Here is a 24,479-nt window from a genome sequence, read left to right on the forward strand (position 1 = left end):
CTAATTAGAGTATGCAAATCAAGAGGAAGTCGTTAATTTTGAATCATGCCAAAGAGTGACTCACCTGGCACGTGCATCCAACACAAGACCATGCTTTAGCGCCCATCTCGCTGGAGTCCTGTGCGTCAGTTTGAGCCGTGATACAAGTCTTCACCTATTTCGCGCTCTAATATAGTATCCACCCATCTGGATAGTGTACTATAGGGCTATTTCCTGGAAGACACTTGAATTCATAGCATGTAGATGTGGCCCAGACATACTGCACTGTCTTGGTGTCGTGTATACAGCAACATGGCTTACAATTTGTACTTTGTGCTTGTGGTACTGGGAGTCGTCAGCTGGTTGGGGAATATGGGGTCATTAATGAAAGCATTATACCCTTTAGGCAATGTGTTGGCAATTTATAAACTGAGTTGTTATTTATTGTTATTGTAGCACCACTGAACTGAAGGTGAGGGTGGGGTTGGGTGGGGTAGGTTGGGGCGGAGTAGGGAGGGATGAGTCGGAGGAGTGTGGTGTGTGTTCTTGTAAATGTTTTTAAAATATGTTCATGCAGTTCAAAAATCTATATGTGTTAGTTATGTGTCATGTCATTCTGTGTCATGTTAATCAGAAATGTTCAGCTTTGATGGTTATGCTGTTTTCAGTATAGTTTCAAAATTTATGGCAGAATCTGATTCACTGACCTTTAGTTGTTTCATGAAAAATGGAGAATGAGAATTCAGATTTTTTGGAAACAAACACAGCAAAAAATCATGTTTCAAAAAGGTTTATTCGAGTGTCCTTGAGCGCATTTCCATGTGTTCCCGTTCTGCTGAGCCGAAGTCCTCAGGGGAAAGTCAGGCCTCTCCAACAAGAGCACCACAGGCTGATGTTGAAGACCACTACTGAGACGTGATGTTGCAGGCTGATGTTGAAGACCACTACTGAGACGTGATGTTGCAGGCTGATGTTGAAGACCACTACTGAGACGTGATGTTGCAGGCTGATGTTGAAGACCACTACTGAGACGTGATGTTGCAGGCTGATGTTGAAGACCACTACTGAGACGTGATGTTGCAGGCTGATGTTGAAGACCACTACTGAGACGTGATGTTGCAGGCTGATGTTGAAGACCACTACTGAGACGTGATGTTGCAGGCTGATGTTGAAGACCACTACTGAGACGTGATGTTGCAGGCTGATGTTGAAGACCACTACTGAGACGTGATGTTGCAGGCTGATGTTGAAGACCACTACTGAGACGTGCATGCCGACGGCTCCTCTAGTGTCACTGACTAAACCAGTCAACATGCCCGTGTGGAGCCATAACTGCTCTTCATAAGTTCACTGAAGGCTGTGCGTCTGTGGAGAGGCTTTGCTTCGGTCCTCAAACCAGTCCCAGCACTTTGTCCAGCTGGTTTTACTTGGCATGCTGGACTATTATGGCGGCAGAATCAGCTACTAATTGGGCACGCTCTTCTTTCTTTCTGGCTTACATTAGCTTTTTCCTGGCATACAATCTGAAGACAGACCATTGAATTTGGAAACCTTCAACAGTCAACCTTTTGTTAATTTGCCCAGGTCTCTAACCCCCACTTCCTGGTGCTGAAGAGCGTCCCGACGCCATTTGTCTGTTTTGAGCAACAAGTTATTTCTGATCCCATCAGCTTGCTGCTACTGAGTGAGCTGAATGAAATGTGTGTGTGTTTGTGTGTGTGTAAAAGAGAAGTTTGTCTGAGAGAGAGAGTAAGCTTCCAACTCCTGCTATCCCCAGAGAAAGGAGAAGGAGAAAAACTAAGGGATAGAAGAGAGCTAGAAGTTACATATAAAAGAAGTTTGAGCATCTGTTCAAATAGCATGACCTTCACTTCTGCTGTTTGAGAGACTCTTTCTGTTTAAGGCCACGTAGCATATAGATACCCATCAATAAGGCCCCTAGAACACGCTGTGTTTATAGTCACTTCCAACTCACGTCGCAAGGTCCACTTTGAGGATCCAGAGTAACATTTTAGCAAAAGCAAACTGCACCGTTTATTCACTACCTTAGAGCGCCTTCCTTCTCACAACAGACGTCTAGACAAAAGTAGCAAATTGCTTGTTATACTAAATTTTTTTTAGAACGTTTCTTTGTTTATTTTTTCTTAAAAAAAAAAAAAACTTCCAGTTAACACAGTATTGGATGTCATAGTGACACAGCAAGCAGAGATCAATGAAATACAATCAGTGAGGAACCTGTGTGTTGATTCAGGGGTGTTTTTAAATCACAAATACATGGTGTGAAATGTCTTGAAAGTAAACTCAACCTATCTACAAGAAAACATGCTTAGGGCTGGTACCTCTCACATGGATATAGTGTTAATATAAAATGTAATGTTCTCTTAGCATGCCTACGTTTTGATACCTTCACCATGTTGCATCACTATTACAAGACAAATAACTGGCTAATAATTCTGGCCCCTATACATGTGCAAAATAGCATCTCGGTAGGTTCACAAGATTTTCACATCTCCAAACACCAAAAAGGATGAGCACCATGAAGTTAACCTGCTGAGACTTTATATAGCAAACATATCATCACACATCATACATATCATACTTTTTTTATCAGCTCTTTGTGTGAGAAGCTCTACCCACCATGTGGCACCTTGCTGTTCCTGCTACATGGACCAGGAAGACAAAGCAATGTCTGCTTCTGATTGGATGCCACAAATCACCTTCAAGCTCTTAGAACCTGTTTTTTCCTTTTTCAAAACTTTATTTTTTCATTTTAATCCAAAGATAAAGACATTGGCGAGGTAAGATTCATGGAAGCATGAATAATGATATGAGAGAATACATATACAAACTAACAGATAAGTCATGGAGCTACATGGATTGGCCAGGGGAGGCATGGTGTAAAAATGTGACATCCATGAGAAAGGCAGGCCAGTGGAGGCATGCCGGAATGTTCTCTTATGATAGTATTTAGGGATTTTACAGGACAAGGAGAAACACATAGTAAGTTATCACATCTTCATTTTGAACGAGTCCAACAAAAGCAACCCTGCAAAAGCAAGGTTTAAAAACATATATATAGTATGTAAATTACAGCAGGAGGTAATATATTGGATGCAGTTTTTTTATATCATGTATAAACAGGACTGTTACCATAAATTCAGTCATAAATTAATTTTAGAATTGTTAATTTCACAATTTCATAATAATAAGAATTTAATTTCTTAATTTAATTTTACAGTACACAGCCTTAATGTTTACACTGTGTGTGTTTTTCATGTTTTTTTTTTGCCATAATGTAAAGGAAACCTTGGCATCAGTAGGTTATTCACTGTGAAAATAAAATAAATAAATTAACATATCTGCTTTGTAAAAACCTTAATCTTCAAAATTACATAAACATTCTTAGTGTGTCGAATGTAATCTTCTGTAATAAAATATATTAGTTCACAAGCAGAACTAAGTAGACTATACACAGTATATATGTCAAATCGACTTTTCAATTCGTGTACACTATTGTCTTTTCAGCATCCAGAAAAAGAGACACCACCACCCAGAATATAAAACGAACAAAGGCTTTTTACTTTGTAGTGTTCCAAGCGCCAGATCCAATTAAAGTCTGAAGAATAGAACAGATTGTTCAGCTGTGTGGGCAGGTATTACTCTGCCTCCATTTTGTGCCTAATCCTTGAAGTAAGTGACTCTGCTCACCTGCAGGAACAACGGCCCTGCAGGAACCAGTCGAGGTTTCCATAAAAGCTACAGAGCACACCGGCATATTACATTATATAAAGCAACTTTAAAACAAGTTACATTCTTTTGCTTTACATGATAAACCCATATGGCATGTTTTTTGGATTTTTCTAATCAGTGATAAAAATTCTTACTTTATACAATTATCATGATGCTAATTAATGCATTACTATCACTTGTTCAGTACAAATAATTATACAGTAAAAATGTAGGAATTAAAGCCACATCTGAACCGAAGATCTTAACCTTGCATGTGTCACTTTCTACATAAACGCAAGACTGGGGAACTTTCATGGTAATGACCCTCAGTGGCAACCTGCTGTGGAAAAATAACCAATTAATCACACTCCAGCAGCAAACCCTGGCTAGCGATCCTCATTAAGGCAGACAGTGTGAAAACCACTTGCTTTGTCTAAATTTCATTTTGAACACACCACCACCACCACAGCGAAAATCCTCGCGTTCACCAGAGCTGCTCTCAGGAGTTCTTTGTTCACTGTATTATGAGTCTCCATCACAGCCAGCCACCCACGTTCCTCCCCGCTAACAGTAATGATGTCTCTCACTCCGACGCCGCGCGGCGTGAGCGCGCGCTCCGTGGACCGGCGCGAAGATTAGGGCGCGTGCAGCCTGTACCGCCGAATGGATGGCGGCTTCTCCCTCCGCCGCTAACACAAGAAGTGTCTCCCTGCGGCTTCAATTACCAGAGCTGCGGTTGCTGTCGGGGGAGGAATGACTGCTCCGTTCCCCTCGTTGTCACACTCGCTTCATCTCTTCCTCTTTTTCACTCATTAGCTCCAACAATCACCTAACTTTCCTCACCAATTACCTCCAGAAGTGTGCTGATGTACTTGCCGCTTGCTTTGCTGTTGAACGCATGCTGGCACACCAGAAATTGAAGGACATTTTAAAGGTAGACATGACAGAACATGTGGCAAATGCTTCCATATGCCCAGTCTCATGACTTGGCATAATTTCCTGGGTAATTCATACTCCAGAGCCCAAAGAACAAATTTAATTCGATTAACCTCAGCATGTATGTCTGGTGAAAACTTAGACAACTGTGCAAAATAGTTGACTCAATAAGTAAAAAAAACCCAGAAAGTTTTAATAGCTGTGACACTGACACTGTAAACCCTAAGGCAACAAATGACACCAACAATGTCAGTTTCTTATAATGCTGTCTGTGCTGATTTTCAGAATTATACATCTCTGCTGGAATTTAGTTATATGGTCACAGGTGTCAGTCTGGGGACACATTCCTGAAGGACCTCCTCTACGATGTGATCATCTCTGCAGTTGTGCTCTCCTGTCACAATTCATCAGTGTAAGTGAGTCTGGGTAGTTCCAGTTGCTTGTAAGAGGGTGGCCAGATGTTTAAATCTTAACAGTATGTTATTACCGTTCCCTGTATTGGGAGAACATTTGGATGAATACCTATTTGTCAATCCTCTGGAGTGAACTGGTGGTAACATTCCATTAATCTATATTATTTTAGCGTGCCAGTGGGTCACATGTGAAAAGCAAATACTTTGTATTTTGTTGGTTTAACAGATCGTCTTTTGCCTTTTTGCCTCAGTCAGGACATTTGCAGTGGTGTGAAAATACCTAAAAGAAAAACAATGTCAATTTTCCTTTTGTTTCGAAGAATTCACTATATACCAAACTTACAAACTGCAAGGAAGTGCCAATTAATGGCACTAATTCGGTGTATTGTAGAGCCATATCCCTGTGTATTGTAGAGCCATATCCCTGTGTATTGTAGAGCCATATCCCTGTGTATTATAGAGCCATATCCCTGTGTATTGTAGAGCCATATCCCTGTGTATTGTAGAGCCATATCCCTGTGTATTGTAGAGCCATATCCCTGTGTATTGTAGAGCCATATCCCTGTGTATTATAGAGCCATATCCCTGTGCCCTCCTTGTTCAGGGTGTGATGTCCCTCTTTTAAGGGTTCTAAAAATGGCCAACCTAGAGTAGCAGCATTGTTCAGTTTACTAAAGCGAGTATTTAACTGGAGCAGTTGTTCCACACACTCTGTATGATACAGCACAATAAGGAGAGTGTGTCCTGCTATCTCACCTGACGTGAGCAGCACATCATGGGCTGTTTGTCAGCTAAAATGTACCCAAGTGGGTCTATGCCAAAATTAATTTTTGAAGAAAAAAGGTAAGACGCATAAACAACATCTTGGAAAAACTTCAAGTTTGAATTCCTCTGAGAATTAGAATTTCCAACTCACATGTCAAAGTTTATCAGAAATGAAATTGTCATGCTAATATATTTTGATCGCCACATTAGTGGAGCCAAATGAAATGGGTCACATTGCCAGATGCAGCTAGTGATGTGGAAACTTGATATTTCATAGCAAATTACACTCCGGGGCAACGGCTGAAGATCTTAACACGCTGAGGAATCTCCTATAGAATCACTGATTTACCAATGAAATTGTGGTCCTTGCCTTATATGATTTAGACTGATGCTGAATGTAAAAAAGCAGTGTTCAGTCTCTTACATCAAACTGGCTTTCATCTCAGTGGTTCCTCTTATGTACACTTGGATTTTTGTATTGGCACAAGGGAAACTGACGCACAAAAACAGGAAAGCAGGAATCCGCCCGACGCCTGACGCTCAAGTCGTCGGCCACGCGTCGTTCCCTCAGATGTCTAAGAGGCATTTTAAGATGCTTTTAAAAACCAAACTGTGGCAGTGGTTGTGTTCCCCCCCCCCACTCCAGCTCCTTTTTATTCCACCTCTTCAGAAATGAGCTGATTTCCTCTTCAGTCCAAATTGTCACGTCTCGGTTGGCGCCCAGCCAGTGCCAGGCTAGAGGCCAGACACGTACACCCTCGAATCACAGACCCCGGTCAACCACGGAGCATCAACCCTTCAATCGTGTCCGCACTCACCTTCACCTGAGTACCCATCCTCATACATGGGCTCCTTATTTCTCACCAGCATTTTCTCATCCACCCCATGTTGAGTCTATCCTGTTTCTCTCCATTCTGAATGCACTCTTTATTAAATTATTCAAATTCTAGAATAATTCTAATTCTAGAATGATTCTAATTCTAATTCTAATTCTAGAATGATTCTAATTCTAAGATTTATCTGTATTAAGTAATACAGAGATCCCAGTACCTCAGTTCACATAGAAGCCCTGAAATTCTGTGTTATGTTTCTCTTTGTGAAAGGTCCTGATGTCAAGGCCTCAGCTGCCGTGTGACCGTGGGTGACCTTATGGTCACAGCTCCACTCGTCACAGACTGCAGCAGCAAATGCCATTGTTGATTTGGGAGGTCCACGTTTGCTCCCTGGTTACACAGCTAGGTGAAAATGAACAAAACTAATCACAAATGTTGGTTTCAAGATACATGCCACTAATAGGATTGTGTTAGAATTTTATATTTTTATAGAAAACATTGCTGCATATAGTGTCAGGAAGCTAATAAGCAAGTAAAGTTTAAAAAAAAATTGATGCAACTTGAGGCAAACATGATTATTTACGCATGCAGTTTGCAAGATTCTAATTGGTAGGTGAAAACTTTTCTTATTGGTTATCCCAGCAGCTGCAGTTCAAAACATAAGGAAAAAAAAATGTCTTGGCTTTGGGGTAACTGTGTAAATTAGATTTTTTTAACTGATTCTTTCCTTAATAAATGTAAAAAAGGAGAAAAAAGAAATTGGATTATATTGATATTACTTTCAAGTTTCAGATTCAAGTTTCAAGATGATGTGTCATGGGACGTCAGAGAGAGTTGCACACTGAAACGTTTGTGTGAGGCTCAGGTGTTCTACAGCTCTGTGTAGGGTGATGGAACATGTGCTCTGGTGATGTGTTAGTAAGTGGAGATCCTACCTTTGGACAATGTAGCCTGCAGTCTGCTGATATTTTCCACAGCAGCCCCACTGATGTACTGCAGCCTCCTGTCATCCATGATTCTCCTGTTTTCGCTGATGTTGAGACAGAAGTTTCTCTTGTTGTTCCCGTCTGGTAGTGATGAATGTCTTGTGTGTATAAGGAGTACAGGAAGACATCTGAGAACATGTGTCTACGGAGTAGTTTTGAAGGAGGTGTAGTCATTGATGTTCACCACCTGAGGTTTGTTCTTCAGGACGTCCATAATCAAGTTGACCAGGTGTGTGTAATACCTTACAGGTGAATTTGGCTGGGTAGATTTGATGAGCCGCGATGAGGCGCGTTCTCACGTGGGTGTTGTTCCTGTTCAGGTGTGTGAGCTAAGGCGTGTGTGGGACCTGTTTGTGCGGTATGCGGACCGGAGAGGGTCTGTGGTGGTCCGAAGAGGGGAACAGGTGTAGGTTTGGACTAGCCACTCGAAACACCTCATGGTTGTAGAGGTCAGGGCTACAGGGCAGTGGTCATTCAGATATGAGACTGCAGGCATCTTATTGACTGGGACTATGTTGGTCTTCTTAAAGTATAGAGGAATCATAGACCGTCTCAAGGAGAGATAAAACACGTTTGTGGAAACCTCCGCAAGCTCACTGGCACATGCTTAGAGGACATGGCTATGGACGCCATCAGGACCAGGTGCCTTGGCTGAGATTTCCATCCTGAAGATCTGGGAACACCAGGCACAGAGAATGGTTAGTGTGCATCTGCCGCCTTCTTCTGGATGTTTTTTCCAACTCGAGGGCAGGAGGAGTTTAACACATTGGGTATTGAGGCAGATCTCTCAGATTTTCCCAGCTCTGTTGTGTGTGATAGAATGTAAGCTGTTACACATGTGCTTGAGGTCAGAGCCTCCGTAGTGTGAGTCAGTCATGCCCCCGCAGTTTCTTTTTGCCATCTTGATGGGCCTTTGAAGATGGCACTTGGCCTTCCTGTGTGCCCTAGGGTGACCGGAGATGTTGTAGGCTGAAGTTCAGGCTCTGTGCTTGAACTTCATCATGGTTAGCAAAAGTCTAGGTGTCAGGTTTTACTTACTGTGAATAAGACATTCAGTTAAAGAGAGCAGACAAAGTTGTGTTCATGCTTTAACTTGACATATCAACCTGTCAACTTACAATAGCAGTAATAGTGAGCGTGTAAATACACTTATCCAGAATATTTTAAAGAGTTTAAAATGGGAATCAGAGCCCTGATGGGACAGACAGTTTATACCCGACAACTGGTATAAATATTAGTAAGACAGAGCAAGAGAGAAAGGCAGATAGGAGAGGGAGTGGGAAGGGCATTTTTAAGAACGAGGGAGAGAAAGAGAGAGAGAGAAAGAGAGAGAGAGAAAGAGAGAGCCATCTGTCTGTGGCCTGTCTCTAAGGGACAGTGAGCACCATATCTGGTCTGGCTCTTTCTTCAAGGAACATTTCATAACATTTGCCAAGAGACGTGGATAGAAATCACCGGTGCTACACAGCTCTGCTTGCGATTCACTGAAGCTGCCCACTTAAAGCTCTCACCATCTCTCTATGATACAGCTGTCAATTACAGTACTCCCGAAACTCCTGCAGCTATCGATTTGGCATTTGCTCGGATTGGTAGAACAGGGATTATGGGGCCAAACAAGAGTTAGTAAAACAGTGCCACCTCTGCCCTTGGGCTAAATGATTCAGGCAGACACCACAATTGACTTACACTGCACATTTCACTGGGTATGGTTTTGTAGTATCATTACTTGAAAAATGCTGTTGTCACAGCAGAAAAGAATTGTTGTATTTAACGTTAAGCCTGTCTCCAGAGATCTCATATGGTGTACTGATAACCAGGCCTACACACTCCAGCAGACGGCTACCAGCAGACGGTGTTTAAAAGCACTCAGGCCTCTGCGTAGGCCTGTATCCACGGGAATGTACCCTGTACTCTGCAGCTCAGATACAACTCTGAGTCTCACATTCCTGGGGGTTTTTAATAATGCACTGATTCAAACATGATGTGTTATGATGTGCTTAATTTCCTCCAATCAACATTCAGATGTAACAAACGTAAACGTATTGTTTTCCTCAGAATGTTTTCTCTGGGATACACATAAATGCCCGATGACCTGTTATTAATTTCCATGAATCTCACAATGCTGTATCATTTTCATCTTTTCTTTGTGGGATTTGTGCAGAGGTCGAAGACAAACACATTGCTGCATACAATGAGGGACCCACATGTATTAAAGGTGCCCCATGTATTAAAGTGATCCTAAAAGCATATTTCATATTTAAGCAACTAGAAGAGAGAAGAATTTATTGAAAAAGGGTAATCTATAACCATTTTGGGTTTATGAAGTTCAAAGTAACATCAAGTAACACCCCCTAGACAAAAGGACTGTCTACACAAAAAAGGTCCACAAAAGGTCCTTCAGCTCCACAAAAAGGTCCAAGACGTACCATCTTTTGATCGATAAAGGATGTAGTGACAGAACAATCTAGAAGGACAAGGACATGGTAACCTGGAGACCACTGTAAGGAATCCTTATTGCCTGGGTGAAACAAAAAGGTATCTAAACCCATTCATCTTAAAAATCAATGTAAGTTATTTGGTTTCTACCTATCACCACCTTCGCTGGTTGTATGAAGGACACGGGTGTGTTATAGGTAGTGGGGAGGTACCACTCAGCTCACTTCACAAGCCCTCGGGTAAGTGCAAGGGTAAGGTGGGTAGTGGGGGCGCGGGGGGTATGTGGGAGCAGAGCAGGGTTACTTCAGGAGCTGTACTGGAAAACACTGGCCTGAAGACATTCATTCCATGGCTGAATGATCATCACTTGATCCTGCAAACCAATTTGAAACCCTTGAAGAACTGTAACATCCAAAAGACCAAAGACTTTTACTCTTAGATAACATACACCACAAAGCTAAGGACATTCATTCATTCTAGCTTATCGGTCCATCTGCTGGTTTTGCGTGTGCTGCTAGGTCTGGGTGTCCTTCTGAGGAGCAGCAAGAATCTAGAGTCCTAAGATCCTCTCTCACATCCAGGCACACTGCTGGCTAGCTGCAGAGCTGACTAGAAATCCTAGACCCTCGAGGTACAGAATACAAGTATATTTGAGCAAGTGCACATGCGCGTGCGTGTGTGTGTGTGTGTGTGTGAGAGAGAGTGTGTGTATGAGAATGTGTGAGTGGGTGTTTTTTTAGGTGGGTGGATGTTGAATCTAACACCATATGCTGTTAATATTCTTCGATTTCTTTTCCCTCCGTTTTCTTTGTTCTGCAGGGAAATTCACAAAAACCATTACTGTTTTGTTTCTTTTTTGTAATGTTGGAGTATATAGAAGTTCTCTTTAATATAGATTTCCCATGCCAGCACAACCTCAAAATACAAGATGTTATAATCTAAACAAACACAAGAAATGGAACACTCTATGAAAAGTGAATGAAATCTTGTGCCCACTAGAGTACACATCAGAGGACTGTCTTGTACATAACAGAGGACTGGCTAATACACACCAGAGGACTGGCTAGTACACACTAGAGGACTGGCTAGTACACACCAGAGGACTGGCTTGTGCACACCAGAGGACTGGCTAGTACACACCAGAGGACTGGCTTGTGCACATCAGAGGACTGGCTAGTACACACCAGAGGACTGGCTAGTACACACCAGAGGACTGGCTTGTGCACACCAGAGGACTGGCTAGTACACACTAGAGGACTGGCTAGTACACAGTAGAGGACTGGCTTGTGCACACCAGAGGACTGGCTAGTACACACCAGAGGACTGGCTTGTGCACACCAGAGGACTGGCTAGTACACACCAGAGGACTGGCTTGTGCACACCAGAGGACTGGCTAGTACACACCAGAGGACTGGCTTGTGCACACCAGAGGACTGGCTAGTACACACCAGAGGACTGGCTTGTGCACACCAGAGGACTGGCTAGTACACACTAGAGGACTGGCTAGTACACACCAGAGGACTGGCTTGTGCACACCAGAGGACTGGCTAGTACACACCAGAGGACTGGCTAGTACACACCAGAGGACTGGCTTGTGCACACCAGAGGACTGGCTAGTACACACCAGAGGACTGGCTTGCTACAGCAACCTGGCCTCAATCGGCAGGGCTGTTGCCATGAGGGACGACACATTGGTGGATTCATGATTCACACTAATCCATCCAATGGGGAAATAATTTTATCACCACAAAATATATATTTTCCCAAAATTACATACAGTGCATGATTAGTCTGTGTGGATTTTTCTCTCCTCAATCAAAATGAGCCAAAAAATAAATATCTCTCATCCCTACGGCAACATCACTTTCTGAGTGAGTTCCTGACATTTGCTTGACATTTGGGCTCTTCTGGCTCACCCCGGCTGGAATCTCTGACCCAGTAAACACCCAGCTGTGGTGATTTGCTTCTCACTGAAACAAGACAGGCATGTGTCAACATGGTGAACATTCAACAAGTCTGTTTTGACGCATCAACCCAGAGGCTTATGAGGTTTGAAGCTCGGGGTTGCAACATCCCAAGAAGAGCTTCATGTAAAAACGTTGCTTCATATTTAAGAATTCAATATGAAAAGAGGATCATTTATAAAAAGGCATGAAACCTTTTTAGCGGCAAAGAGCTCGAGCAAACAATACAACTTTGTAGCAGTGCGAGACATACAGTAGGACCTCCTGCACGTGTGCCCACTCTTTAGTATCTTTGTAACAGCCTACATTCGTTTACATGAATCCTGCTCGTCAGTATTGACCCTTATACAAAAAAATAAAAATACCACTCAAGGCATGCTGTACACCGCTGGTGGGCAGATTTGTCTTTAGGTCATCAGCAGAAGGAGTGTGTCAAGCTGCAGTGCTGGAGGGTGTCAGCAGGGGGCACTGTTGGGGGTGTGCCTTACACCAGTATGTGTCACTCTGATCGTGGAGAGCATGATAGTGAATGGATGCGCTAAGTTGAACATGACAGACTTTACCCTGTGTGTGGGCCTCCAGCCCTGGATTTTGATATGCATGCAGTAAAGGTTCATTAGGCCTACATGTGTGTCAGGTGACGAGTTGCCCAGGTGACGAGTTGCCCAGGTGAAAAGATTGTTCCCGAGCGAATGGGTCTGCAGCGGTGTCGTTACCAGGATTGATGGCTGTTTTTGTCTGCGGAGAAAGGATGACTGAATGGGAAACGGAAGTTTTTAGATCATGTGAATGGCCGTTTGAACTAGCCGTGAAAGTGTTGTGATTAGCTCAGGTAGAGGAACTCTTTACATGTCCATTACAAGCCAGCGCCGGCTGGTGCACTTCCTGCTAGTGCACGTTGAGAGCAGAGAAGTGAAGTTACGGCAAGTCACATTTCGCAGCGCCGTATTTGTCGCATAGCATAACAATGACATACTGTGGTGGCATTTGGCTTTATCCAGTTGTCACGAAGCTTTATGTCATGCTAGCAGTACTAGCAGCACAGTAGTGGGAGAGAGCGCAGACGCTGGTATCAACAGCACAATGGAGTCTTCGTGGAAATTGCCCTCAGTGCAGGAATCTCAAACCTTCGGAGGTCTAATCTCGTCACCACACGCCTCGCTCTGACATTCTGATGGTCAGGAATACCCTGCTTAGTCGGGTAAGTTGTCGTATATATTAGGTAGGAGACCATTAACCGGGTTTGAGAGGGACATGAGAACAGGAGAGAACAGAATGTAGTTTCTGGGGGGAAAACTATTATTCTGGGATTAATGTAAGCACTGTGATAAATGACTGAATGTACGACTGTCAAAATGTCCATTGTGACACTGGTCATTTTGAGCTCTTTAGCCAATAGATTTGACTGCTGTACACCTCTGTAATATTTACTCTGATTAAGATTAATGGCGATATTTTCCTGAGCACCACCAAGACAGCTGCCAAGGAAAGGAGAATTACCGAGAATAATGGGTCGAAAGGAAATTAAATCAATCTCATTTTTCATTGATTAGTGTAGGTCGCTTCAGTTCTCCTGACCAAGCGGACAGATGGCAGAGGTCCACCTGGACCAAGCCCTAGTAAATAAGCAAAGCTCTGCTCCTGCGAGGACTTCTCCATGACCCTGTGAGTGGTGGAAAGATGTGATGATACGCATGGTGGAGCAGCACCTGCTCCACCCCCCCACCAAGATTTATAAGTATGATTAGTGACTAGCGATCCAGAACACCAGAAAGCCATGGAGACATAGCTGGGAGTGAGATTCTGAGCGATTCATATATATATATATATATATATATATATATATATATATATATATATATATATATATATATATATATATATATATATATATATATTTTAGTGCCACTTTTAGTAAAGGGCAATTTAGCAGCCCAGACGTTTGTTCTACTCATGAAAGAGGTGTATCAAGTTGTACTGTGAATCCACCTAAGCAGGGCAGTAATCCTCACAGAAGAGGTTGCTGCTTCAGCAGTGATGTAGTTGCTGTTCTTACTGTAATGTTACTGTATGCACCTGTTGTTTTACATTCCTGCTCTATTTTAGGATTCATGTAAGTGAAAAGGTTAGAAGGGGCTTGAGAAGAGCATTTCAGCAACAGTGCTTCATTCTCACACTTGTAGTGATTCCCCTTCTGCTCTTGTAACTCTTGTAAGCCAGGGTGGTGTGACCGGACACCGTCACGCCCACCCCACACACACACACACCCGGGCAGCACCAAGCCAATCGCACGCACCTGCACGAACTGATCACCACCCTGCATGCACTAATCATGCCCCCCTCCCCCGCCACGCGCTCACTAATCACCGCTCTGCACTCACTAATCACCCAGCCCCCGTTCACTCCCGTCGTCCCAGTGTTAGGTCACAGTGAGCACCTGTTCCTCATTTGGGGTATTTATTCCCACGCGTGTCATGTGGTGTCGTCGTGCGTTGGCCTCTGCAGGAGTCTGGGCCCTGCCCTTCTGAACAGATCCCTGTGTCTGCTTCCTGACTCACGGCCTGCTTGCTCATCTGTCTGGTTTCACCCATCAGGTTTCACCACACCTTCTGCACAACATCTCCACACCTTCTGCACATCTCCACATCTTCTGCACAACATCTCCACACCTTCTGCACAACATCTGCACAACATCTCCACACCTTCTGCACAACATCTGCACATCTCCACACCTTCTGCACAACATCTCCACACCTTCTGCACAACATCTCCACACCTTCTGCACACCTCAACACTTTCTGCACACGTGTGTAACTGCGATGGACATGAGTTGTAATTAGCGAAGAGCAAACGTAATGAGAGAAATGGGTATAAATAACTTAAGAGATTTATATATATTATATATTCACAACATGTCTAATTTTCACAGTGGTGGTAAATCCACAAACAGGAAATAACACACAGAGATAAGAGCCGTTCCACACAATTGCTGTTCGTCAGGGCTGAGCATGCTGGGATTGACCTGCGGAGGAATGCGGATTCTTCTCATCGATGTGCTGTTCCTTTTTTTCCCTTCCTATGAGCCCACTCAGGACGTCTCGAAGCCAGTGGCTTTCATAAGGCAGTAAGTACACCTACGCTGTTTTTAATGGGGCAAGAGAGACCTCAGAAACTGCGGACGCACTGGAGGAGAAGCTGTGACCTCGCGCCTGGTTGAGACTTGTGGCGGTCTGTGACGTGCGTCCCACGCTCCATTACCAGGACACGATGGTCCTTATAAACGGCCACAGCTGGAAGCTTGTGGTGTTCTGCTTTGGTCTTTGCCATGCTGTAAAGTGCGTAGGTGACTCCTCTATCACGCCATGGCTGTTATGTCCTCCAAGAGCTGCTTCTTCCAGAATGAAGTGTGTTGACCGTTCCCTAGTCTCGAATTTAAAACCTCCTACAGTCAGGATGTGACTACTGTTATCAGCACACACACACACACACACACACACACACACACACACACACACACACACCTCATTTAATGCTTTACTCTTATCCAGTTTGTTGTGTCAAAGATAAAAAAAAATTCAAACAGCTTATTCTCAGGAATAGTAACAAATTATTATCAAAAGAGGTGTGGTGTTTCATGTCAGCTTCCATGGGACGAGCCTGCAAACACGGCCAGAGAAGAAAGACGAACATAATCAAGCCTCACAAAACAACCCAAACTAGCATTCAAGTACAAAGATGGCATTGTACCCTGGAGCAGACAAACTACATTAACCACACCATCAAGACTTTCCGAGGAATGTATTTTCTGATATGTCCTGAGGCGACCTAATCTTGCACTAGCGGACTGCAGAGGTGAAACTTACACAGGAGCACTAAACATAATTAATGAAAAAGAAACTCTTTCCTTCGGTGAATTCACAAGTGCCCGCTGCTGGTCTGCTGTACACTGTTGGTTTTCTATAGCTTATCACGTATTCTTCGCTTCATGGATGTTTTTTTTTACTTGTGACTCTTAGCTTCATTGTTTACTTGTGACTCTTGTTAGCTTCATTGTTTAAACAGTACAAATTTAGAGTATTGTGTAAAGATGCCACTGTTTTTTTTCCATAAGGCAAAATGAAAATGAACTATTTACAAAATGTACAAAAATGTTCTCAATAGGGGGCAGAAGAGATTCTGAGAGGGCTATGTGGGCCCTGCAGAATGTGTGTCCATAACTTCTTATGGTCTTCCCTCAGGTATATGTCAAATCTCATCTTCTGTGAGAGCAACAGCAGTGTATTTGTGTGTGTGTGTGTGTGTGTGTGTGTGTGTGTGTGTGTGTGTGTGGCTGTCTCCCAACACACATACACACACAGCCCATGGGCTAGTGAGTACTCTCATAGGTCAGCAATCCCTGTGAGGGTATCAGAGAGAGAGAGAGAGAGAGAGAGAGAGAGAGAGAGAGAGAGAGAGGAAGCCCTTTCCAAGATTCTTTTCTCACTGCAAAGTTTCTCTCTCAAATCCTGTTACGCACACACACACACACACACACACACACACACACACACACACACACACACACACACACACACACACACACACACAAAATCAACTCCATCAGCAGCCTTCACTTTAGATTCTTACGAAAGTAACTATGGTTTTTAAGAGCAATTTTCAGCCTAAGCTCTTCAAAATTTGACTGCTGCCCTGAAAGAATGGCATTATAAACCCCACGAACCAGCTCAGTCTAGAATTACGACCGAGAACCAAGTTTCACTACGACTTCATTACAAACGCTGATTCTGTTTGAACTTGAAAGGCAACCTCTGATGTCAGTCCAGCCATGTACTTGACTGACCATAACAATAGCAGTATATAGTACATTAACATGTAATCTTTATCACATGGATGACGGAACCAGCAGGGTCCATGTGATGCCGGACTAAGTAGTGTGACCTGAGGCAGCGGCTGCATCGTTTTTTTGCCAAGTTCACAGTCCATGAGAAGAATCAGGAGCCTTTTGAGTGCTGCTGACTCAGAGAACATCTGTGCCTCACAGAAGCAGTTTGGCACCTGTCAAAGTCCTTTATCATGCATGTGATTTGGATACCAAGATTTTAGAAGTGGTTAACATGGTCTTAGTACTGACTGTGTGTGTGTGTGTGTGTGTGTGTGTGTGTGTGTGTGTGTGTGTGTGTGTGTGTGTGTGTGTGTGTGTGCGCGTGTGTGTGTGTGTGTGTTAGGGAGTTTTTCCTTGCCACTGTCGCCTCTGGCATGGTCAATAGGGATCTGGACCCACACGATTGTAAAGCTGCTTTGTGACAACATGTGTTGTAAAAAGCGCTCTATAAATAAATTTGACTTGACTTGATTGTGTTAACCATGCTAACATTTTTACAGATGCATATATCCAGCCATTTGTAACCTAAGTCAAGGCGGTAGGCATCAGTGATGTAGCAGGTGATAATTAGCTGCGATTTGCTACTATGACCTCTGCTATGTGAACTCTGCTTATGGCCGTGGAGTGGGGCCATAATGACTGATGCAGCTGGATGGGTATCTGCAGCTGGGTCCAACCCCTTCTGAATCATGGGCACCAGAGAGCCTGCATCCTGCATCCTGAGTCACTCCCCGTCCTCCCTCTGACCAGCATGTGTGCCAGGAGCACCGCCCCTTCCTCTGGCTCCGCCTACTCGCTTCGCCACACGACCCGTGGAATCCCACCTATCCCTTCGCCCACAAAAAGGGGCGTGTTCCGCTTCGGTATTACCATGCGAAGTCAGCACGGGGATGTGAGGTGTGCTCGTCTGATCTGGGGTCAGTGCCAACAGGTTAATCAAAGAGTCGTGGAGACGCAGGTCCGTTGGACAAGAAGGAAACGTCACAAGACCTGCATCTCACGGCCTGTCTCCTGGATTGATGCTCTGGTGCTATTGATTAAACCTCGAGTAGTGCTTACGACGAGAAAATATATACATAAATATGACAGCGGCGAGACACGAGAACGGATGGCTGTGTAGCGACAAACAAGGGCGGTGGTCCTGTGGTCCCGCAATAGAGTCGACTGGGCTGATAAACCACACATCAGGACCCGACAAGATGCAGCATCTTTAAATGTCTGGATACACCATGCCAGCTCTGCTCGGACAGGGAGATGTTTCATTGATTCCGAGGGAAATCTCATTGGTGTTCGCTATTAGATCAGCCGCTGGATGAGTTGTGGGGCATTCGTGCGTTAGTTGTTAATAGAACTGATGAGCAAATTAATATTTTTGCATTTGCCTCCGTCAGAAGCACATTAATGCTCAATTGCGGCATTAAATGACAGGGCGAGAAGCAAATTTAGATGAGAATCATGCAAATTATTGCTGTTTCTGTCATCCCTGCTGCATGAAATTGGCTGCTGTAGCCCTGTTTCTTAATGCTGTTGTGAGGACAGACGGACTTGTCACTTCTCAGGTGTAGGGATAGGCCTTAAGACAAGGCCAAAGGATTTTGTGAAAGGCAGAGAGAGAGAGAGAGAGAGAGAGAGAGAGAGAGAGAGAGAGAGAGAGAGAGAGAGAGAGAGAGATAGATAGAGAGAGATAGATAGAGAGAGAGAGAGAGAGAGAGAGAGAGAGAGAGAGAGAGCACGGTAATGGCTGAAGTCTTTCCTCGAGTTTCTCAGTAATTGGAAGCGGGAGATGTTGTGCTCTGCATATTTGCCAGAAGCATAACAGACTTTATTAGGAACCATAAAACACCATTAAAATTCACAACTGAGGGACTGTCTACCCCTCCAGACTGATAAATTACTAGCCTACTGTTCACCAAAGTGGCCATTTTCGTTTTGCCTTTTATCTACGCCTGTTAGTCCATACATACAGTCCTTACGTCCGCTGTGTGAGTGGCTTTTAAATGCAGTGTCTCAGTTTGGGTCTTGTCCTCTTTCCTGGCCATCAACCAAACAATAAGGTAACAGAAGTACAGGACAAATGTGTCTCTGGCTCCTTCCACCCCGGAGACACTAGAAATCTACATAATGAGACAATGGAGCGCTGGTGCGGTCTCAGCCCATCGTACCCCGTCCCGTAGGAGTGCGTGTGCACACATGTGCCCTTTATTTCACGGCCCATGTCTCAAGGCACCATTTTGGGTGTCGCCGCACATTGACTCAGCCAAAACAGAGGATTCGTAGAAATGAAACGCTGTGTCAAAGGTGATGAGCAGAGGAACCCAGATTTAAAAACCAGGAGAGCGGCCAGACAGTGAACGCTTCTCACTCGGCAACAGTGATAACACGGCAACAGGCATCGGGCAGTCCAGTCGTGTGGCCGTTTCATTTAATGTTTATATTCATCACAAAGACAGTCTGATATATTTACCCTCATGAGAGTCACAAAATCACCCCCACAAATGCCCAGAATGCTTTGCTGTCCGTCTGTAAGGTAAGATGGCGGAGTTAGCGGCACTGGACAGGTACCACATGTTCTGAAACGGTCTCTCTTCCAGGTTGCCGGTGCGATCCAAACTCTGCCGGTCACCATCTCGTAATCCCAAAGACGCTTCAGTTCTGCTCCTGTGATCCCCACCTGCGGACTACGGACCGCATGTTCTGTGTCCTTGGGGTCCGCTTGGACCTGAAACTGCATGCACGCACCTGATGAAGTGTCAGAACCACAAACTCCAAAGCGGCTCAGATGCAGATACAGAATTTTAACCATCGTCTTCCAGTGATTTTGGTCTCTTGTCTCTGGTCATAAAGTGAGGAGATTGAGGAGTGAGTTGGAAAGGGAGTGACCCCAGAGGTGCCTGGTCTGGGTGTGGCCGCAGTGCTGTCTGCTGTAAAATGGGAGGAGTCAGCCGGTGATGTCGCCGGGTAGATTGGCGGGTTGGCGGGGACGCGTGAGTCGCTTTAGCTCCGGGGTGAGAGGATGTATACGATGTGCTGGTCTGATGAATGACTTCTGGTCTGTGATGTTCCCATGAATGTTAATAGACCTGCGTGCACACAAGGAAAGAGCGTGACGAGACGAGGAAACGACACGGTGTGGCATGATCAAAGGAGACAGAGAGAATCAGGCACCGCACGGTGCCGCGCCCGGCTGGCCGGCCCAAACTCTCGCCTCCGCATTTACATTTTCACTGATCTTCTCGCTCGTTTTGTTTCCATAAGGTTTGCAATAAAATTCCATTAAACTGCGCATCAGATTTTATGGGGGAAAATTTTAAAGAGTGACGGAGAGTTAGAGGGGTTTTATATTAAAAGAACAGATAGAGTAGAAAAACCACATCATTTGTTCCACTTTTCCAAGGTTATTTGATATGTTTTTAATATCTGCACACAGCACTTTCAGTCTCCCGTCCCTGAAGGTGCTGGAGTTTGTCAGACAGAATCCTTCTCATGCCAGTTTTCTCTTCAGCTTGAGAATCTGTAATTCTGCGAAGCCAGTGGTGTGTAGCCAGCAGTCTCCGCAACACATTTTACAACACAAATAAATAATTCACTACAGGAATTTGTGAATTTCACTGACCAAATGAAACTTTAATAGACAATATAATTTCACAAATCGGAGCAGAATTCCATAAATTATGCTTTTCTGTCCGCAAATAAATATTTATGATACTCTTACTTGTCTTTCAACCCACCCCCCTTCCCCCCCAACCCCCCCACCCCCTACCCTGTCTGCATTCACCCATGATTCATGTGGCTTTTCTCTGTCCAGACTGGAGAAATCAATCTTGGGACGACAAGACTCTAGCATGCTGGAAATGCAGATAGCAGAGCTGCAGGTGTCTCCAGCAGCTGCGCACTCCTCTGAAGTCTTAACCACCCAAAACATACATGCAGAACGTCATTTTTTCACTTCTTCATTTATTTGATTCATTATTTTATTCGCAGAGTTGCTTACCTCACAGCCCTAATTTGTAATATGCACCTCGAGGTACATATTTGTAATTGTATATTAATTAAAGTGAAATGTAAATAAAAGAAACAGGTTTCATCATCCTAATACAACACTGTTATCTGAGGGTTTTGATAAGCATATAATCTTTTAAAAACATTTTTTTAAGCCTTTTTAATATTAAATGCTTTGAGATAAAATCAGCTGCCAATCAAATCCAGATGCCAATTAAAATGTTGCTTCATGGCATGGTGGATTTTTCATGTTTCTCATGGGAGAGGAAGACAGGGACACATTTCACTTTGACCTGTTATTTATTGAAGTTACATGAAAAGGATTGACCTAAACCTAAAACCGGGAGAATCAAAACAAATCACAATATCAGCCATCAGCTTCAGTCCATGAAGTGAGAAGAAGATGAACTGAACATGCCACCTTCTACTGCATACTACCTTCTACTGCATACTACCTCCTACTAAATACTACCTCCTACTGCATACTACCTTCTACTGCATACTACCTCCTACTGCATACTACCTTCAACTGCATACTACGTTCTACTGCATACTACCGTCTACTGCATACTACCTCCTACTGCATACTACCCTCTACTGCATACTACCGTCTACTGCATACTACCTTCTACTGCATAATACCTTCTACTGTATACTACATTCTACTGTATACTACATTCTACTGTATACTACCCTCTACTGCATATTACTGTCTACTGCATACTTCCATCTACTGCATACTACCTTCTACTGCATACTACCCTCTACTGCATACTACCTTCTACTGCATACTACCGTCTACTGCATACTTCCATCTACTGCATACTACCTTCTACTGCATACTACCCTCTACTGCATACTACCTTCTACTGCATACTACTGTCTGCTGCATACTACTGCTAGCTGCTTAAACCAGAGCCCCACCCCCCTGTCCACACAACACCATCACCCAGCGTCCTGTCCGGCAGCATCCCACCACAACCTTCTACGGGGCGTCTCCAACACGCGAGAGACTGAACGTGAGAAGGTGTGAAACATGGGGAGAGAGTGCAGCAGTACAGAAATGCTTCTGAACTCGCCGGGGGCCTTCAGTCTGCCGCTCACGTCCCAGGAGGCCCCGCCCTCTCTGCTCATCCCCGCACGCCGCCGCCCCCTGCTGACCTCGGAGCAGCCGGGTTCTTCCCGAGGACAACTCAATCAGCCATGGCCCAGCAACATGGGCAGGATAAATGAGGATTTACACTGTAGTCCTCCACTGCTCTCATAGAGCCCTCTGCAGTCGTAGACCAGTGATCTTACTGCAGCGCGTGAGCTGTCTGAGGACATGGAGTGGCCTCTCTGTGCAAAGCTTTAACTACATGGTCTAAATAAATAATACAATAATACTATGTATCCGTATCTCCTCTTAGCAGAATGATCTAAATAAATAATATGCATATTTAATGTGTATTTATATGTATATGTATACAAGTGTGTGTGTGTGTGTGTGTGTGTGTGTGTGTAAGCACTCACCTCTTCTCTGCTGACGTCCTTTAAGATGGTTCCTTGGGCAGAGGCTATGGCACAGAACAGATAAAATTCTTAGTCAGGAACTCCGATAAACAACCAATGCCACAAATTCCTCTGCAAAGACAACTTTCCAAATTACACGAAACAACATCAACACCTGAGGGACGACAGTAAGATTCCCATAAAGAAAACCAATAGCTGGATGCTACAGCCATCAAGGGGACCGTCACCATAAGTTCCTGTTAGCCGTGAAACCGGGAGCCGTCGAGATTTCGCTATACCGAGACTCTTCTCGTGCTTGCTTTTGTCACTTCTCCCTTGGCACTGCGCACAGGTTGTTGTAGCGTTCATCCTCAGATCTTTGTCTGGGGCATCGAGTTTAAGAATGCTCCCAACTTTCCACTTTCTCCTTCAAGATTTTATTTGGTGCTACGTCGCAGTCTGATGGCGCTTCGGTTGGTGTTGTCGGGTGGAAAACTGCTTGGATGCAGCACTCTCATTAGCATGCCAATGACCCTCTGAGCCATTTACTGGCATCACATCTATGCTGATTGCCATTAACAGCAGTCTTGGCAGAGCTGATGGGCCCAGTGGATGGTTGGTATTCTAGCCGTCTGCCTGCCTGCCCAGAGAGGCTGGTGCTATCTGTGAAACACCACACGCAGCCTGCTTGATCTATAGCTCCGCTCCTCAAACATGTCATCTAAATGCTAAGTACCCTCGCTGCATCGTTAAATCAAAACAGAAAAAAAATAAGGGCCAGAGTAAGCAAACAATAGAATCCTGTGAGGAGGCACCAGATTTTTTATTTGATTTTCTTCTCCCCTCACTTTCTCTCCCTCTCTTTCTCCCTCTCTTTCTCTCTCTCTACCTCTCTCACTTCCCCCTCTCCCTGTATACCCCCCCCCCCACCAAAAAAATGTCTTGAAACATCTTTTCTTTCTCTTTATTCCACGATGTGAAATGGCGTGCTAGCGTTTCTTCCTGCTCATTTGCCTTCAAGTGAAAATACTTTTAAGGAGTGCAGGGGCCTCATGCCTGCTTAGCTATTGATTTGGGAGACACCAACTCAGAAGGAAACTGCTGAGGCGGCATCGGGGTGGGGGGGGGGGGGTCACTATCAACTGAGGCTGCTAATTAAAAGGCTAACAAGGTGAACGGATCCTCCTGAGAGAGAGTGGAAAGAGGGACACACACACACACACACACACACACACACACACACACGCACATGCAGTCTTGTGTTTGCCTACTTATTTTGGTGTTTTGTCTAACTTGTGCACTACTGTAGACAAATAATGCTTTTTAGCCTCAGTAATCACCCCAGGAACAAAAAATAAGCTATTTAGCTCCATTGGCTTTTTCCAATAAGCTGGATTGTTTGTAAAAAAAAAAAAAAGATAAACCACCCCCCACCTGGTGTGGTCTGCATCACAGAAGAACAGGAGAGAGACGTAGATGGAAGACCCTGTGTTAGCAAGCTCAGCTGCTCTGTGGGAAGGCCGGGGTGTTAATATTGTAGTGCAAACGCCTCTGGGGCACACAGCTGAGGAAGATGAAGACGAAGACCAGGTACGCCGTCTTGCCAGCAGAGCGGCCCAGACTGCTAATGCGTGCTCCACTAATTGAGTGCATTAGCTTTCATTAGCCCGAGTAAAGCACAGGCTCCAGGTGCGTGACTTCGTGGGGGGTGGGGGGGTGTGTGTGGGGTGGTGTTGGGGTGGAGGTGGGTGGGGTGGTGTTGGGGTGGAGGTGGGGGTGGTGTTGGGGTAATGTTGGGGTGGTGTTGGGGTGGAGGTGGGGTGGTGTTGGGGGTGGTGTGGGGGTGGTGTTGGGGTGGAGGTGGGGGGTGGTGTTGGGGTGGTGTTGAGGTGGAGGTGGGGTGGTGTTGGGGTGGAGGTGGGGTGGTGTTGGGGTGGTGTTGGGGTGGAGGTGGGGTGGTGTTGAGGTGGAGGTGGGGTGGTGTTGGGGTGGTGTTTGAGGTGGAGGTTGGGGTGGTGTTGGGGTGGAGGTGGGGGTGGTGTTGGGGTGGTGTTGGGGTGGAGGTG

General features: G+C 44.7%; 1 long non-coding RNA gene across 1 annotated transcript; it reads right to left on the reverse strand.

Moving 5' to 3' along the window:
* Positions 1-18,724: 18,724 nt before the first annotated feature.
* On the reverse strand, positions 18,725-23,264 carry LOC143513124 (uncharacterized). Its single transcript, XR_013130586.1, has 3 exons — positions 22,589-23,264; positions 22,435-22,478; positions 18,725-20,003 (listed from the first exon to the last, which is right to left on the reverse strand). It is a non-coding gene; the product is annotated as an uncharacterized LOC143513124 (long non-coding RNA).
* Between the last annotated feature and the right edge of the window lie 1,215 nt (positions 23,265-24,479).

This window comes from Brachyhypopomus gauderio, chromosome 4 (genome assembly GCF_052324685.1).
Source record: "Brachyhypopomus gauderio isolate BG-103 chromosome 4, BGAUD_0.2, whole genome shotgun sequence".
Taxonomy (NCBI): Eukaryota; Metazoa; Chordata; class Actinopteri; order Gymnotiformes; family Hypopomidae; genus Brachyhypopomus; species Brachyhypopomus gauderio.